Source organism: Amblyraja radiata, chromosome 18, assembly GCF_010909765.2.
Source record: "Amblyraja radiata isolate CabotCenter1 chromosome 18, sAmbRad1.1.pri, whole genome shotgun sequence".
Classification (NCBI taxonomy): domain Eukaryota; kingdom Metazoa; phylum Chordata; class Chondrichthyes; order Rajiformes; family Rajidae; genus Amblyraja; species Amblyraja radiata.
In genome coordinates, this window is record NC_045973.1 from 39,420,047 (window position 1) to 39,438,957 (window position 18,911).

Here is an 18,911-nt window from a genome sequence, read left to right on the forward strand (position 1 = left end):
TTTGAAGAAGGGTCGTGACCTGAAACATCACACATTCCTTCTCTCCAGAGATGCTGCCTGTCCTGCTGAGTTACTCTAGCACTTTGTGCCTATCTTCAGTTTAAAACAACATCTGCAGTTCCTTCCTACACAAAGATGTGAGATCTTCCAAAATGAAATATGCTTTGACTGAAATTTCACAATCATTCGTAAAGGTAATCATTTGTAATGTATAATTACTATCTATACTATCAATAGACAATAGACAATAGGTGCAGTAGGCCATTCGGCCCTTCGAGCCAGCACCACCATTCAATGTGATCATGGCTGATCATCCCCAATCAGTACCCCGTTCCTGCCTTCTCCCCCATATCCACAGTTCAAAATGACCATCACGAAAATTAATCTCCCTCCCATTGACTCCCATCTACATTTCACTCTGCCTCGGCAAGGCCACCAGCATAATCAAGGACCAATCTCACCCTGATCACTCCCTCTCCCTTCAGGCAAGAGGTACAGACATTTGAAAAACCACACCTCCAGATTCAGGGACAGTTTCTTCCCAGCTGGTATCAGGCAACTGAACAGTCCTTTCACCAACTAGAGAGCAGTCCTGACCTCCCATCTACCTCATTGGTGACCTTCTTTAATTGGACTTTACTGCACTTTTACACAAACCTTTACCCTTTTATCCTGTGTCTGTACACTGTGGTCGCCTTGATTGCAATTATGTTTAGTCTTTTCACTGACTGGATAGTACACAACAACAAGCTTTTTACTGTGCTGTACATATGACAATACTAAACAAACTAACCTAAACTAAACTAAACTAAACTAAACTAAATTAAACTGAACTAAACTAAACTAAACTAAACTAAACTAAACTAAACTAAACAAAACATTTATGGCCCTGGGCAAAAAAAAATCTAGATCTGACTCCTGGTTTTAATCATTCGAAACCCAAACTTTACTACATTACGTGGACATCAAAGTAAATTTGGACTCATAATCGGCCTGTTGTTCACCCAGTATTGTTGGTGTTTCTTTCCTAAATGGCAACTTATTGACCCCTGCTGATTACTGTCATCTATGTTTTTAGCTTGCAAAGGACAGAACGAATCACATTTACTGTTCTCCACAGGTCAACAAAGGCTGACGTTATATATTGAATAGATATGCAATATCTATGGCTAATCGAGTTTTTCCATTTGGATTTTATCTTAAATTAATCGAAAATCACTTTACAAGTTATTCTTTCCAAAAGGTACTAAAGGCAATACCTATTTGCTGAGCACTAAAGGTGCCCAAGGATATTTGCTTTCATTTCCAGGCTACCTATTTCCCCGTCAGTTTGTCAACTCTATTCCCAAGATACATTTTCACAGGGTTCATCACTGATGAAATAGAAGAAATATGTTGCAATGAGTAATTTATCATCTGCTTCCCAAAAATGTTTGTTTAAAGGTAATAGATATCTAATTATATGTAGGAAGCAACTACAGATGCTAGTTTACACCAAAGTTAGATACAAAATTCTGGAGTAACTCAGTGGGACAGGCAGCATCTCTGGAGAGAAGGAATGGGTGACGTTTTGGGTCGAGACCCTTCTGTCTGAAGACCAGAAACGTCACCCATTCCTTTTCTCCTGAGATGTCTAATTATGACAGTTTCTCACCATACTTTGATTCAGACACGGGATAGATTTTATGGAGTAATTGTAGTCGTATAAATTGCCCTTCAGCCCATGCTGACTATCAAGCCTCGCGGGTCGGCTGAGACTCGCAGGCTGGAGTCGGAGCCTCGTGGGTCGGAGCCTGAGCCTCGCGGGTCGATGAGTCTCACGGGTTGGCGGAGCCTGCGGCCGACGGATCCTGGGTTGATGGAGCCCAAGGCTGGGTCCTGGGTCCGCACCGCGGAGGCGTCAGGCGGGGACCCGGCAGCGATCGTGGAGGAGGTAGATGCGGCAGTCGGTGAGGGTGTTGGCGGTTGAGGACGGGCCACCTGGGAGACCGAGGACGTGTCGCCAGGAACAAAGGAGAACTCTGCGTTGGGGGGGGGGGGGGCATCATGAGGGGGGGGAGGGGAGAACAGCCAAGACCGAGTGGGGGGGGGTTGGGGGATGAGGAGGGAGAACAAGGTTGGGCCTGGCGCTGGATACATTGTAACTTTGTCTGCACCTTTATGTGGCAACTATTTGCATACCTTGTTATACCAGCAAAAAATGTCACTGTGACTTGTCACAAGTGACAATAAAGTATCCATTCAGTTCAATACAAAATCTATACTAATACCATCTCTCATCACTTGGCCCTTTCTCATGGATGGGCAATTCAAAAGCTTGGCTAGGTACATCTTAAATCTTGTGAGGTTATCATTATTCTAGGCTGCAATGGAAACACCATTAGCTTCAACTGTATCGTGCCATTTCCCATGTTGCTTGCGTTTGGAATTCCATGCATCCTACTTTACTCTTGCAGAAGAGCAAAGCTGACAAATTAACAATGTCATGATATTTTTCTTTGTTTTTAAAACGTAATCTTGCACGGATGAACATTCTTATATGACACTGTCACGCAGAGGAGATATTGAAACACTATTTATAATTAAATAGAAGTTTGAATTCAAATGATTTACAAATGTCAAGGCAATATAATCTAGTGAGGGAAATCAAAATTAGCTTAATATGTTTCACAATTAACATAAAACATAGAACAGTACAGCACAAGAACAGGCCCTTCGGCCTGCAATGCCCGTGGTGAACATGATGCTAACACCATCAATTATGTACCTGCACACTGCTACAACCTGTAAATGCCCCGGCAGTGTGTTCCAGGTACTCCCCACACCTCTGCATAAAAAACCTGTCCCACACATTCCCTTTGAACTTTGCCCATCTCGCCTTAAAGCTATGGCCTCTAGTATTTGGAAGTAATTTAATTGCATCTTCGAACACTGTTAAAGTAAGAATAAAAATAAACATGCAAAATAAGAGTAGGAGACTCCGTGAATGGTGACCTCTGGTGAGTGTTGTAGAGCAGAGGGATCTAGGAGTGCAGGTGCATGGTTCCCTGAAGGTCGAGTCGCAGGTAGATCGGGTGGTCAAAACGGCTTTTGGCACATTGGCCTTCATCAGTCTGAGTAACATTGAAGTTGGTAGGTCATGTTGCAGTTGCATAAGATGTTGGTGAGGCCACATTTAGAGTATTGTGTTCAGTTCTGGGCACCATGTTATAGGAAAGATATTGTCAAGCTGGAAAGGGTAAAGAGAAGACATGAGAATGTTGTCAAGACTAGAGGGTGTGATTTAGGGAGAGGTTGAGTAGGCTGGGACTATTCTTTGGAGCACAGGAGGACGAGGGGTGATCTTATAGAAGTGTATAAAATCATGAGAGGAATAGATCGGGTAGATGCACAGAGTCTCTTGCCCAGAGCAGGGGAATCGAGGACCAGAGGACATAGGTATAAGGTGAAGGGGAAAAGGTTTAATAGGAATCTGAGGTGTAACTTTTTCACACAAAGGGTGGTGGGTGTAAGGAACAAGCTACCGGAGGAGGTAGTTGAGGCTGGGACTATCCCAGCGTTTGAGAAACAGTTAGACAGGTACTTGGATAGGACAGGTTTGGAGGGATATGGGCCAAACACAGGCAGGTGGGACTAGTGTAGCTGGGACATGTTGGCCAGTGTGGGCAAGTTGGGTCAAAGAGCCTGTTTACACATTGTATGACTCTAAGGCCATTTGGCTCTTTGTAGTTCCTCTTACATTCAAAAAGTTAATGACTACACCTCAGTGCTAATTTCCTGCACAGAACTTATATTCCTTGATTCTTTAATATATATAAATAAACTAGACTAAGTGGGACCCGTTGGGTCCCAACTTCACAAGGGAGGCCTGGTCCCCCAATGCAATATTCCACCTCTCCACCAATTCCAATATTGGTGGCCAGTGGTGGGGGGGCACTTTCTGGAGCGCTAGTGTGGGTGTTGTGGGCTGAAGGGACTGGTTTTCAGAAGGCTAATATGGACATTGTGGGTTGAATGGATTCTTGGGCTGGTGGCTCAGTCACTCAAGCCTGATGTGCTGGCAGCTCACTCACTCAAGGCTGGTGGGCTGGCAGTTGACTCACCGCTATTCCTTGAAATGTCACTTCAAACAGGGTGCAAGGCCACCAAATTCGAGTGCAGTTTCCTACCACTTCAAGCAGGGTGCAAGGCCACCAAATTCGAGTGCAGTTTCCTACCACTTCAAGCAGGGTGCAAGGCCACCAAATTCAAATGCAGTTTCATACCATTTCAAGCAGGGTGTAAGGCCACTAAAGACTTGTGACCTCACCCTCCCCCTTCTTGCAGAGACTGAGCCATGCCCACACTTCCAGGTTTTATAGTCCCTCCCACCAGAAGGGGCGTGGCCTTCATGGTGTGATTGACAGGAGAGAGAATCTCAACATTTTTTAAACACTAATATCATATTTTTCATCGATGGGAAAATCCTCGGCACCTGATGAGCGGAGGGGGACTCTGAATAAGATGGCCAAAACTCACAGTTCTCGTTGTAGCGTTTTTCCTAAAATCAATATACAGCACAAACAGGAAGTGGTCAAGATTAGACTTTTAATTATATAGACATCAAGGCAACATTTTCATTCTCAAACCAACTTTTCAATTAGGCAAGGCAACTTTAGCATTCTCAAACCAACTTTTCAATTAGGCAAGGCAACTTTAGCATTCTCAAACCAACTTTTCAATTAGGCAAGGCAACTTTAGCATTCTCAAACCAACTTTTCAATTAGGCAAGGCAACTTTAACATTCTCAAACCAACTTTTTAATTAGGCAAGGCATCTTTAGCATTCTCAAACCAACTTTTTAATTAGGCAACGCAGCTTTAGCATTTTCAAACCACAGGCAATGCAACTTTAGCATTTTCAAACCAAAGGCAACACAGCTTTAGCATTTTCAAACCAAAGGTAACACAGCTTTAGCATTTTCAAACCAAAACACACTTTTGCATTTTCAAACTACTTTTTCAAACCACATTAAGGGCACTGACAAGTCAGTAAAACCACTCACAGTTTAGTAGACATGTGTTCAGTGTTATTCTCAGCTCTCGTTCCCCCATCTTGCAGAGAACTGAGGCACCTCCACACTTCTGGGTTTTATAGTCCCTCCGGAAGGGGCGTGGCCTTCAGGAGAGAGAATCTCTATTTTTTTTAAACATTAATAACTATTTTATTTTTCATCGATGGGAAAAATCCTCTTGTTCTGGCCAGCGGAGGGGGGCTCTGAGTAAGATGGCCAAAAATCACAGCGGTAAGTGGCTGCGTTTTTTCTAAAATCAATATACAGTGCAACAGGAAGCGGTCAAGAAGAGACTTTTAGTAATATAGATATTGGTCTCTGTCTTGAATACATTCAATGTTTGAGCAGCCAAGTTCCTCTTGAGTAGTGAGTTCCTAAGGTTCATTATATGTGTTGATTAGTATGGTTGTCAGGGGCTATGGGGCAAAGGCAGGAGAATGGGGTTGAGAGGGAAAGATAGATCAGGATGATTGAATGGCGGAGTAGATTTTATGGATTGAATGGCCTAATTCTGCTCCTATCACTTATGACCTTATGCCGGAAATCTCCAGCCAATGTCATCCCCTCTACCCTCTAGCTCTGTGCCGACAACTGGCACCGGTCTACACATACATTTTCAATCAGTCCCTGCAAATCTGTACTGTCCCTGCCTGTTTCAAAGTCTCCACTATTGTGACCACTACGTCTCCCAAAAAGCCAAGGATTACTGGTTTTAATGACTTCAGGCCTGTCTCACTGACCTCTGTAGTCATGAAGACCCTTGAAAAGCTTGTTCTGGCCAAGATGAAAAATATCACAATCCCCTCTGCAGTTTGCATAACGGACCAATAGATCAGTGGATGATGCAGTCAACCTAGGCCTGCACTTTACCCTCCAGCACTTAGACCGCCAGGGGACCTATGCAAGGATTTTATCTGTGGATTTTAGCTCTGCATTCAACACCATTGTGCCAGAGCTACTACACTCCAAACTCTCCAAGTTGACTGTGCCTGAACCCCTCTGTCAGTGGATCACCAACTTCCTGACAGACAGGAAGCAGCATGTGAGGCTGGGAAAGCACATCTCGGACCAGCCGACCGTCACCATAGGAGCACCGCAAGATGCGTACTCTCCCCTCTCCTCTACTCTCTCTACACCAACGACTGCACCTTCACTGACTCCTCTGTCAAGCTTCTCAAGTTTGCGGATGACACAACCCTGATTGGACTGATCCAGGTTGGGGAGGAATCTGCCTACAGACAGGAAGTGACACAGCTGACGTCCTGGTGCCATCGCAACAACTCAATGCTCTTAAGGCAATGGAATTGATTGTAGACTTTAGGAGAGCTCCCCCTCCCCTCACCCCACTCACCATCAACAACACCACAGTCACATCTGTGGAGTCTTTTAAGTTCCTTGGAACCATCATCTCCAGGGACCTTAAATGGGGGGGGGGCCACCAATGACTCCACAGTCAAAAAGGCACAACAGAGGATGTACTTCCTGCGGCTGCTGAGGAAACACAATCTGCCACAGGCATTGATGGTCCAATTCTATACTGCCATCATAGAGTCTGTCCTCACCTCCTCCATCATGGTCTGGTTTGGCTCAGCCACCAAGCACGACATCCGGAGAATGCAGCGAATCGTTCGATCAGCCAAGAAAGTTGTTGGCTGCAACCTTCCCCCCATTGACAAACTGTACACTGCAAGGGCCAGGAAGCGAGCGGGTAAGATCATGTCCGACCCCTCTCACCCTGGCCACAAACTCTTTGAATCACTTCCCTCTGGAAAGCGACTCCGGACTGTCAAAGCTGCCACAGCCAGACATAAAAACAGCTTTTTGTCCACGAGCAGTAGCTCTACTCAATAACCAAAAGTCTGTAGCCTCCTTTTACTCTGGTACTTTCACATGTTTAAATTATAATGTTTTATTTTTAATTGTCTGCTGTGAGCAAAGCACAAACGCAAATTCCTTGTATGTATATATACTTGGCTCATATATATATATTTTTTAATTCATTTTTTAATTAATTATTCATTTATTCTATCACTTATGACCTTACGAGCTTATGAACTATGTGGAGAAATGTCTTCACCTTGCTGTATTGAACAGTTGACACCATATTTTGAGTCAATATTCCAACCAGAAGGAAGATTAACTTTGCATTGATCCTTGTGAAAAGTGTGTAAATGCAAAGGACCATTTTTCATTCTTCACATCCTCAGATACAGGCCTTAACCAGTCGATAGTCAGCGAAGAGGTTTTCTGTGCCTTGTTCTGTGCAGACAGACATAAATACCATTTACCTTTTCTAACATTTCCTTATGTCTCAATATAGGTTTTCTTTTGTCATTCTGGAAGGAAGCCAAATTAACTTTTCATTTCGACATACCTACAGAAGCTTTTGGAGTCTCGTTTCTAAATGCTCTCACAAGATTTGCCATCTCATCCCTTCATCTCATTCCACACTTCTTCTTTTGGATTTAAATCTTAAACTTAATAAATGCACCTTTCACTGGCAATTACTGATAATTTCAGCCCACATTAAAGGGAAGAGCTGAGCCATTGTGAGTCAATGAGAACAGGTGGCCTGGTGTGGGTTTTCTCTGAGATCTTTGGTTTCCTCCCACACTCCAAAGACATACAGGTTTGTAGGTTAATTAGCTTGGTATAAATGTTTTTAAAATTTGTCCCTTGTGCGTGTTGGGTAGTGTTAATGTACGGAGATCACTGATCGGTGTGGTTCTCGGTGGGCCGCGATGTATCTCGAAACTAAACTAAACTAAACTAAACTAAACTAAACTAAACTAAACTAATCTGAAAAGGGAACATAAGCAGGAAACCATGCAATAAAGGTATAATTCGATTTGGAATAATTATCGAAACATAGAAACAAAGAAACATTGAAAATAGGTGCAGGAGTTGCCCATTCAGCCCTTCGAGCCAGCAATGGCATTCAAAATGATCATGGCTGGTAATCCAGAAGCAATAACCCGTTCCTGCTTTCTCCCCATATACCTTGATTCCGTTAGCCCGAAGAGCTATATCTAACTCTTGAAAACATCCAGTGAATTGGCCTCCACTGCCTTCTGTGACAGAGAATTCCACAGATTCACAACTCTCTGGCTAAAAAATGTTTCCTCATCTCAATCCCAACCGGCCAACCCCTTATTTTTATCCGGAATCCCCCAACATTGGGAAAATGTTTCCTGCATCTAGCCTGTCCAATCCTTTAAGAATTTCATATGTTTCTATGATACCCTCTCATCCTTCTAAATTCCAGTGAATATAAGCCCAGTCGATCCATTCTTTCATCATATGTCAGTCCCGCCATCCCAGGAATTAAGCTGGTGTACCTACGCTGCACTCCCTCAATAGCAAGAATGTCCTTCCACAAATTAGGAGACCAAAACTGCACACAGTGGTCTCAACAGGGCCCTGTACAACTGCAGTAGGACCTCCTTGCTCCTAAACTCAAATCCTCTCGCTATGAAGGTCAACATGCCATTAGCTTTCTTCACTGCCTACCGTACCTGCATGCTCACTTTCAGTGACTGATGTACAAGGACATCCAGGCCTCGTTGTACTTCCTCTTTCCCTAACCTGCCACCATTTGGATAATAATCTGCCTTCTTATTCTTACCACCAAAGTGGATAAACTTAGATTTATCCGCATTACACAATGTTCTATAGATACTGGATCAGTTCCTGTGGATTGGAGGGTAGCTAATGTTATGCCACTTTTTTAGAAATGATGGAAGAGAATGCAGGGAATTATAGACGAGTTAGCCTGACATCGATGGTGGGGAAGATGCTGGAGTCAATTATTAAAGATGTAATAGCGGCACATTTGGATAGCAGTAATAGGATCAGTCCAAGTCAGCATGGTTTACGAAGGGCAAATCTTGTTTGACTAATCTTCTGGGATTTTTTTGAGGGTGCAACAAGTAAAATGGATAAGGGAGAGCCAGTGGATGTAGTGTATCTGGATTTTGACAAAACCTTTGATAAGGTCGCACACAAGAGATTAGTGGGGAAAATTAGAGCACATGGAATTGTGGGTAGGTTATTGGCATGGATAGAAATTTGGTTGGCAGACAAGAAACAAAAACTAGGAATTGACTTGGATAGGTAAGGTGATGCATGGCAGATGCAGTATAATTCGATAAATATGAGGTTATCCACTTTGGTGGCAAGAACAAGAAGGCAGATTAATATTTGAATGGTCAGATTAGGAAAAGAGGAAGTGCAATGAGACCTGGGTGTCCTGGTACATCAGTCACTGAAAGTAAGCATGCAGGTACAGCAGGCAATGATGAAAGCTAATGACATGTTGGCCTTCATAACGAGAGGATTTAAATATAGGAGCAAAGAGGTCCTTCTGCAGTTGTACGGGGCCCCGGTGAGACCACACCTGGAGTATTGTGTGCAGGTTTGGTCTCCTAATTTAAGGAAGACATTCGTGTTATTGAGGGAGTGCAGCGCAGGTTCACAAGGTTAATTCCCAGGATGGCGGGACTGTCATATGTTTAAAGAATGTAATGACTGGGCTTGTATTCATTGGAATTTAGAACGATGAGAGGGTATCTTATAGAAACATATAAAATTATTAAGGGATTGGACACGCTAGATGCAGGAAACATGTTCCCGATGTTGGAGGAGAATAGAACCAGGGGCCACAGTTTACGAATAAGGGGTAGGCCATTTAGAACTGAGATGAGGAAAACCTTTGTCACCCAGATGTTACCAAGCTGACAGAACTGGGTCTCTGCGCATCTCTCTGCAACTGGATCTTCGACTTCCTCATCAACAGACCAGAGTCTGTTGGTATTGGCAGAAACACTTCTTCCTCAATAACTATCGGTACGGGAGCACCTCAAGGCTGCGTGCTCAGCTCCCTGCTGTACTCACTCTATACTCATGATTGTGTAGCCGGACACAGTGCAAACTCCATCTTCAAGTTCGCTGACGACACCACCGTTGTTGGATGAATTACAGATGGTGATGAGTCAGAGTATAGAAATGAGATCGAGCAATGAGTTAGATAGAGCTCTCGGGGCTAGAGGAATCAAGGTATATGGGGAGAAGGCAGGCACGAGTTATTGATTGGGGACGATCAGCCATGATCACAACGAATGGCGGTGCTGACTCGAAGGGTCGAATGGCCTCCTCCTGCACCTATTTTCTATGTTTCTATGTTTCTATGTAATTAACTAAATGGTGCCAGCACAACAACCTGGCTCTCAATATTAGTACAAAACTATAACGTCCAGGTTTAGGGATAGCTACTTCCCCACAGCCATTCAGCCATTAAACACAACTACCTCAAAGAAGTACATAGACTATTATTGTTATTATTGCTCTATTAATGTTTGTTTTTTGTGTGTACGTATGTGGCGTGTGTGTATGCAGTATATGATCTATATTTGTGTGTACTTGTGAGTATGTTTACATACTGAACTTTTATTTTTTATCTCATTTATTATATTGTTCACAGTGTACTATGTTTACATATTCTGCTGTGCTGCAGCATGTCAGAATCTCATTGTTCTATCTGGGACATATGACAATAAAACACTCTTGACTCTTGGCTCTCGCCCTGTACCTGGCAAATTCCCGCAATGAGCTCTTTTTACAATTGGAATGCACATGATCAACACAAGTAGATTCTTCTTACTCTGTGGTGGGTCTGTATACGAGTGCATACAGCAATCAGAATTTTACATTTTGAAATTTAACCACTGCTTTTAAGGATTGCAACTTATGAAATTAAAGTTAGCTGAGAGATCTATAGATATAAACCTTACAAAAAAAAGTAGGGCCATGCAACTTTAAAGCACTGCCAATTTGGAAAATGTCTGATGTAGATTTCTATAGAAAATACTTATGGAACGTAATTGCCATTTTATATATCTAAGCCAAAAATAGACTCTGGTGATGAATTCTTTCAACAGGTTTAATGCTTGGCTGAAAGATGGAATATAAAGGCACCTGGATAATCAAGTGTAGTATGAACCGTATCTACCTTTGGCCAGCGATAGTAATGTTGACAAAGAAAGAAAAGTTAATTTTCACTTTATTGTGCTCCCAAGATCTAATTCATTACAATCACGCATAGTGGACAATTAACATTATTTCACTAAAGTCCATCAAGCAGGTCGAATTAATAGTATGAAGAAGGCTATATTTAATGTGTTCTACAACTTTTCCAGCTCAGCCATGCTGACCTAGACGCCTGCCTCAGCTACTTTCATTTCCCTGCGTGTCCCATATTCCTCTAAATCTTCCCTATCCATGTACCTGATCAAATGTCTTTTAAGCATTGTAGTTATTCGCACCTCTACCACTCCCTCTGGCAGCTCGTTCCATATACCCATCATCTTCAGTGTGAAAAACCTGCCCCTTATGTCTCTCGTAAATATTTCCCTTCTCACAGATCGATGCGCTCTAGTTTAAAACTCCACCACTCTTGGAATAAAGACTGACGTCACCCACCATGTCAATGTTCTTATCTATATTACTATTACTATTACTCTTTGATAGATAGAGAGAACACCCATGTGCCTTCCCGAGCCCCCATTCGCCGTGATGGTATTTAAGTCACAGTCACAGAGGCCGTTGTCAGAAGATCCTTCAGGGGGGTGAACCTTCGGAAAGCGCCTGGACTTGATGGCATACCCGGTCGTGTTTTAAAAACCTGTGCGGACAAACTGGCTGGAGTTTTTACGGACATTTTCAACCTCTCACTTCTGAGGTCTGAGGTTCCCACCTGCTTTAAAAGGGCATCAATAATACCAGTGCCCAAGAAGAGCAAGGTTATGTGCCTCAATGACTATCGATCAATTTATATCAATGGGACGATGGTGGAAAGGGTCAAGAACTTCATATTCCTGGGCGTGCATATTTCTGAAGATCTTTCTTGGTCCCAGAACACTGATGCAATTATAAAGAAGGTACTTCAGCGCCTCTACTTCCTGAGAAGATTACGGAGAGTCAGTATGTCAAGGAGGACTCTCTCGAACCTCTACAGGTGTACAGTAGAGACCACACTGACCGGTTGCATCGTGGCTTGGTTCGGCAACTTGAGCGTCCAGGAGCGGAAAAGAATGCAGAAAGTTGTGACCGCTGCCCAGTCCATCATCGTCTCTGACCTCCCCACCATCGAAGGGATCTATCACAGTCGCTGCCTCAAAAAGGCTGCCAACATCATCAAAGACCCACACCATCCTGGCCGCACACTCATCTCTCGGAAAGAAGGTGAAGGAGCTTGAAATCTGGAACATCCAGGTTCAGGAACAGCTTCTTCTCCACAGCCACCAGGCTATTAAACACGACATCAAACAAACTCTGAACTGTAACAGCCTATTGCACTTTATCTGTTTATTTAGATGTATATAAATGGTCTATGGTATATGGACACACTGAACTGTTCTGTATTTATGCTTACAATATTCTGTTATGCTGCAGCAAGCAAGAATTTCATTGTCCTATCTGGGACACATGACAATAAACGCTCTTGACTTGGCTAAAACTCTCATCTTGACCACTTCCGTTATTTTTAAATTTGCACAAAAACGGTACCATATCTTGCTAGGATTTCTTTGCCACCTTACTCACCGTACTCTTTTGCTCCAAGCGCACCAAGTTTTGTTCCCATCGGTGAAATATTAAAAAAGATATGAAAGTTAAAATAATTGTGAGATCAGCAGATTAGTCTTCTCGCCTGTCAGACACCATGAAGGTAACGCCCCTTCCGGGGGCGAGAAGAATAAAGCCCCGGAGGCCGGTCGTGAGTCAGTCAGCCCGGAGGCCGTGAGTGAGAGTTGAATCCAGAACTGTAAGTCCACAAGCCGTTAGAGATGTGAACTGTGAGTCCACCAGCCGTGAGTGACTGAACTGTGAGGTCAAGTCAAGTATCAAGTATCAAGTATATCTTTATTGTCATTTTCCTGAGTACTCACATACCCAGAGAAAACAAAAAAACGTTGCCCAATCAGTGTCCATTCAGTGTGCAGTAAAAAATAAATAGAAAATAAAAATACATATATCATCATGAACAAATTAAACACTCTACTCTCTACTAAACATCAACAGGCGTTCTGATCGGCAGCGGCACGACAGTGGCTCTGCTGCAGTGTGTCCAGGTTGGTGGTTGGTGCGCGATACTTTGGCAGGGGGCAAAGTCCGTTTATCAGTCTTATAGCCTCCAGGAAGAAGCTGAGGAGCATCCTGCTGGTTTTGCAGCTAATGCTCCTGTACCTCTTCCCAGATGGCAGGATGGAGAATATGTGATGCGATGGGTGGTAGGGGTCTTTGATGATGGAGATGGCTCTGCTGATACATCTCTTCCTGTATATGTCCAGCAGGAAAGGGAGTGGAGCACCAATAATCCTGCTGGCGGTCTTCACAATCCTGTCTAGTTGGTGCCGTTCGTACGCCTTGCAGCTCCCGAACCAGGAAGTGAGTGAGTGAACTGTGAAGCCGTGAGTGACTGAACTGTGAGACCACAAGCCATGCTGAGTCCGGAAGACGCGCTTGAGTCTGGAAGTCACACTTGAGTCTGGAAGTCGCGCTTGAGTCCGGAAGTCGCACTTGAGTCCGGAAGTTGAGCTTGAGTCCAGAGGTCTACAAGCCGTGAGTGAGTGAACTGTGAGCCCACCAGCCGTGAGTGAGTGAACTGTGACCCCACCAGCCATGAGTGAGTATACTGTGAGCCCACCAGCTGTAAGTGAGTGAACTGTGAGCCCACCAGCCATGAGTGAGTGAGTGAACTGTGAGCCCACCAGCTGTGAGTGAATGAACTGTTAGTCCACCAGCTGTGAGTGAGTGAGTGAACTGTGAGCCCACCAGCCGTGAGTGAGTGAACTGTGAGCCCGCCAGCTGTGAGTGAGTGAGTGAACTGTGAGCCCACCAGCCGTGAGTGAGTGAACTGTAAACCCACCAGCCGTGAGTGAGTGAACTGTGAGTCCACTAATCCATTCGGCCTACAAAGTTCATACCAGCCATCTGGAAACCAGTCCCTTCGGCGCACAGCACCCATACTAGCCTTCCAGAAAGCCCCCACACCACTGGCCACCTCCTGAAGCCGTCCCCCTCCCCCGGCTTCAGGACGGTCCCCCCTCCCCCACCGGCCCCCGACAGACCCGCCTGAAGCCATGTCCCTCCCCAGGCTGCTGGACGCTCCCCCCAGGACCCTCGACAGCCCCCACCTGAAGCCAACCCCTTCCCCCCCCTGCAGAATGCAACAAGAGACGCAACAAGAAAGAATGGACTGCATAAATCTCCTCTTTAACATTTAAATTGTTGTTATATTTTAAGAGTTATTCACATTTTAAGCTTTAATAAATCCCTTTTCCACTTGCCGTGCCTGTCAGTTGCACCTGGGCAGTAATACCTGCGTGTTCTACGTCACAATGGAAACCCAATGGGTGGGAATGGCTGCGCCGCTGGAGAGTCACTAAGAGTGGATGGGGGGCGGGGGGCTTGAGGGGTGGATGGAGTGAGTGCTTGGGGGGGGGGGGGGGAGGCAAGGGGCAGAGTGGGGGGCTGAGGGGAGGAGGGAGCATCAGGGGCATCACAACGGGAACCTATCAGCCGCTCCTGAGCAGTTGGGGGCTATGCATGAGTGGTGGAATACTGGAATTGGTGGCGAGGTGGAATATTGCGTTGGGGCACCAGGCCTCCCGTGTGAGAATGGGACCCAACGGATCCCACTTAGTCTAGTCATTGTATAAATCTCTATTAGATCACCCCTTGACCTCCTTTACTCCAATCAAACAGGGCGGCACAGTGGCACAGCTGGTAGAGTTCCTGCCTCTCAGCGCCTGATCCTCACCTCGGGTGCTGTCTGTGAGAAGTTTGCACGTTCTCCCTGTGTCCCCTCCTGTTTCATTCCACATCCCCGTGGGTTTGCAGACTAATTGGCCTTCAGCAAATTTCTTGTAATATGTAGGGAGTGGAGAGAAAGTAGGTTAACATAGAACTAAGGTGAACTAAAACTAAAAGCTAAAACAAACCATCTGTGTCTTTCTGAATGTATTCCTATGATGCTGTCAAATGTAATAAAAAGTTGAAGCCCCAATGTAGATCTTTACAGTTCCAGCAATCTCTAATCTCTATGGTCAATAGAATATAGAACAGAGCAGTGCAGCAGAAGAACAGGCCCACCTGCCCATGATGTCTGTCTTCTTTTTCTTCTTGTGTCGCTACACTTTTCCAAGCCACTGAATAACGCAGGCTCTGGCACATGGGTTGAAGACCTCCTCTGGTTTGCAGGGCTCTGGGAGGAGGGGGCAGGTAAGTAAGTGCTCCATAGTTTAGGTTGTCTCCCCGCAGTCACGTTGGGTTGTTGTACCCCCACTTCTGCAAGAGGGCTTTGCACCGTCCGACCCGTGCTCTGAGGCGGTTGAGGCAGAGCCGGATTGGCCATGTCTCTTTCATTCCCAATGAAAGGGACTCCTCAGGGTATAGTGTCAGTGGGTGGGGTATTGATTGTAGGTGTGTCTATCCTACAGGTGTGGGGGGTTATCATTCTGGAGTTGAACTGCATGTAGGAAGCTATTTCTGGACTTTAGCCTCTTTGCTGCCTGGACGTGTTGGAAGAGTGGGTGACGAGAGCCATCCTCCTGCTTGCTGCATTCCACTTTTCAGGATACTGCTCCTCTGATTGGAGGGGGTGCAATACCACACAGCAGGTACAGGTCGTCAACTCTTGTGGGTTTGAGGCAACCAGAGATGGTTCTGCATGCTGCGTTTAGCACCGGATCCAACTTCTTGGCGTGTGAAGAACGTCCCCAGACTGGGCAGGCATATTCGGCTGCTGAATAGCTTAGTGCAATGGCAGTACTCCGGATGGCTCCTGGATCTGATCCCCATTTAGAGTTGGCCAGCTTTCTCAGGATGTTGTTTCTGGCTCCTATGGAACATAATGCCAAGACCATCTCTTATCTATCTGCACATAATCCGTACCCCTCCTCTCCCTGACCATCCATGTGTCAATCCAAAAGTCTCTTAAATACCACTATCACATCTACCTCAACCACCACCGAGTTCTTAGAAGTTCAGTATAAAATAGGCTGAAGTCAGCATGATTTTGTGAAGGGGAGATTTTTCCTGACAAACCTGCCGGAATTCTTTGAAGAAGTAAATAGCAGGACAGACAAAGGAGAGTCAGTGGATGTTGTTTACTTAGATTTTCGGAAAGCCTTTGATGAGGTGCCGCATGTGAGGCTGCTTGGGAGGCCTCGCATTGGTGGAAATGTGTCAACCGCGATAACAATCAGCACGGGAGCACCTCAAGGCTGCATGCTCAGCCCCCTGCTGTACTCACTCTATACTCATGACTGCATAGCCGGTCATAGTGCGAACTCCATCATCAAGTTCACTGTTGTGGGATGTATCACTGATGGGGATGAGTCAGAGTATAGAAGAGATATCGACCAACTGACCAAATGGTGTCATCACAATAACCTGGCCCTCAACACCAGCAAAACTAAGAAACTGATTGTGGACTTTGGAAGGGAGAGGATGGGGACCTACAGTCCCGTTTATATCAAAGGGTCGATGGTAGAAAGGGTCAAGAGCTTCAAATTCCTGGGCGTGCCCATCTCTGGAGATCTTTCCTGGTCTGAGAACACTAATGCAATCATAAAGAAAGCACATCAGAGCCTCTACTTCCTGAGAAGATTACTGAGAGTCGGTTTGTCAAGGAGGACTCTCTCTAACTTCTACATGCTAACCGGTTGCATCGTGGCTTGGTTTGGAAACTTGAGCGCCCTGGAGCGGAAAAGACTACAAAAAGTAGTAAACACTGCCCAGTCCATCATCGGCTCTGACCTCCCGTCCATCGAGGGGATCTATCACAGTCGCTGCCTCAAAAAGGCTGGCAGCATCATCAAGGACCCACACCATCCGGGCCCTAATAATAATAATAATAATAATAATAATAATAATAATAATAATAATAATAATAATAATAATAATAATAATAATAATAATAATAATAATAATATATTTTATTGTCATTGCACATAAGCGCAACGAGATTTGGTATGCAGCTTCCAACCGATGTCATAACATAAATAACGAATAAAATTTGGATTTAGATACCCCGAGAACATGGTTTGTAAAAAGAACAGTAAAACAGTTCAACAGACTAAAGTGCAGACGTGTCTGTGTGACGTGACCATCCGAGGGAGACAGTCCATGGGGGGTGGGGGGCACTCAGCCGGGCCGGTTCAGAGCCGCTATAGCTCTGGGAATGAAGCTGTTCCTGAGTCTGGAGGTTCGGGCGTAGAAGGCCTTGTAACGTCTGCCTGAGGGAAGTAGTTCGAACATTCCATTACAAGGGTGTGAGGAGTCCTTATGGATGCTGACGGCCTTCCTGAGGCACCGTGTGTGGTAGATGCCCTCCAAGGCTGGTAGCTGTGTCCCAATAATCCTCTGCGCTTTGTGGACGACGCGCTGAAGAGCTCTCCTCTCCGCCTCCGTGCAGCTGAGATACCACACAGAGATGCCATACGTTAATATGCTCTCTGTGGTGCAGCGGTAGAAGGTTGTCAGCAGCTGTTGGGACAGACCCGTCTTTTTTAATGTCCTCAGGAAGAACAGTCGTTGCTGTGCCTTCTTGACCAGCGCAGCGGTGTTGGTGGACCATGTGAGGTCCTCTGAAATGTGAGTGCCCAGAAACTTAAAGCTGGACACTCTCTCCACACTTTCCCCGTAGATGGAGATTGGGGCGTATTCTCCATTATGGGACCTCCTGAAGTCAATAATCAGCTCCTTGGTCTTGGAGGTGTTTAGTGACAAGTTGTTACATGCGCACCAGTCCGCCAGGTTCTGCACCTCCGCTCTGTATTTTGTTTCATCACCGTTGGTGATCAGCCCAATCACTGTTGTGTCGTCTGCAAACTTCACGATGGTGTTGGTGTCGAATGCAGGGACACAGTCGTGAGTGAAGAGGGAGTAGAGCATGGGGCTTAGTACACAGCCCTGTGGTGTGCCGGTGCTCAGGGTGATAGTGGAGGACAGGTGCGGGCCCAGTCTCACTGCCTGTGGTCGGTTCGTCAGAAAGTTCAGGACCCAATCGCATATCGGCGAGCTGAGGCCTAGCTGGTGGAGTTTGGTGGTGAGCTTGGTGGGGATGACCGTATTGAATGCAGAGCTATAGTCAATGAAGAGCATCCTCACGTACGTGCCCTGTCTGTCCAGGTGAGTCAGGACAGTGTGAAGAGTCAGAGAGATGGCATCCTCTGTTGATCTATTTGCCCTGTATGCAAATTGATGAGAGTCCAGTGAGGCAGGGATGCTGGACTTGATGTGGGAGAGGACCAGCCTTTTGAAGCACTTCATTGGGATTGGAGTTAGGGCAACCTATAGACAAATTAGGAATAAATGCAGAACTCTGGAACAAATAATCCTTACGCATATTTAAAAGGCTTCTGGAGATGCAGGGGGTAAAGATCATAACGCTGACCGTTGCAATCTCGTGACAGGAAATGAACCAAGTTTTCATTGTCTATAGAAAAACTTTAGACTTTTTCGGCACCAGCACTATGGTGGCTGTTTTCAGGCACTTGGGGACCGTTGCCAGAGATAGAGACAGATTAAAGATTCTCGTGAATACCTCCGCCAGCTGTACAGCACAGTCCTTTAGTACCCTTCCCTGGACTCCATCCGGGCCTGCAGCCTTGCGTGGATTGATCCTACACAGAGCGCCCTGTACCTCCTGAGTGCTCAGTGTTAAGGCCTGTCCCTCCGCCATGGCCGGGGTTATTCCACTCCTGGTGGTGTTGCCAGTTTCGAAGCGGGCAAAGAAGGCGTTTAGTTCGTTGGCCAGTGAGATATCACCGTGGGGGCAGGCGGGGCTCCTCTTGTA

At 45.4% G+C, this 18,911-nt stretch overlaps 1 long non-coding RNA gene across 1 annotated transcript; it reads right to left on the bottom strand.

The window, feature by feature from the left end:
• Positions 1–2,245: 2,245 nt before the first annotated feature.
• LOC116983548 lies at positions 2,246–18,548 on the bottom strand. Its single transcript, XR_004414737.1, has 3 exons — positions 18,415–18,548; positions 10,292–10,295; positions 2,246–2,258 (listed from the first exon to the last, which is right to left on the bottom strand). It is a non-coding gene; the product is annotated as an uncharacterized LOC116983548 (long non-coding RNA).
• Between the last annotated feature and the right edge of the window lie 363 nt (positions 18,549–18,911).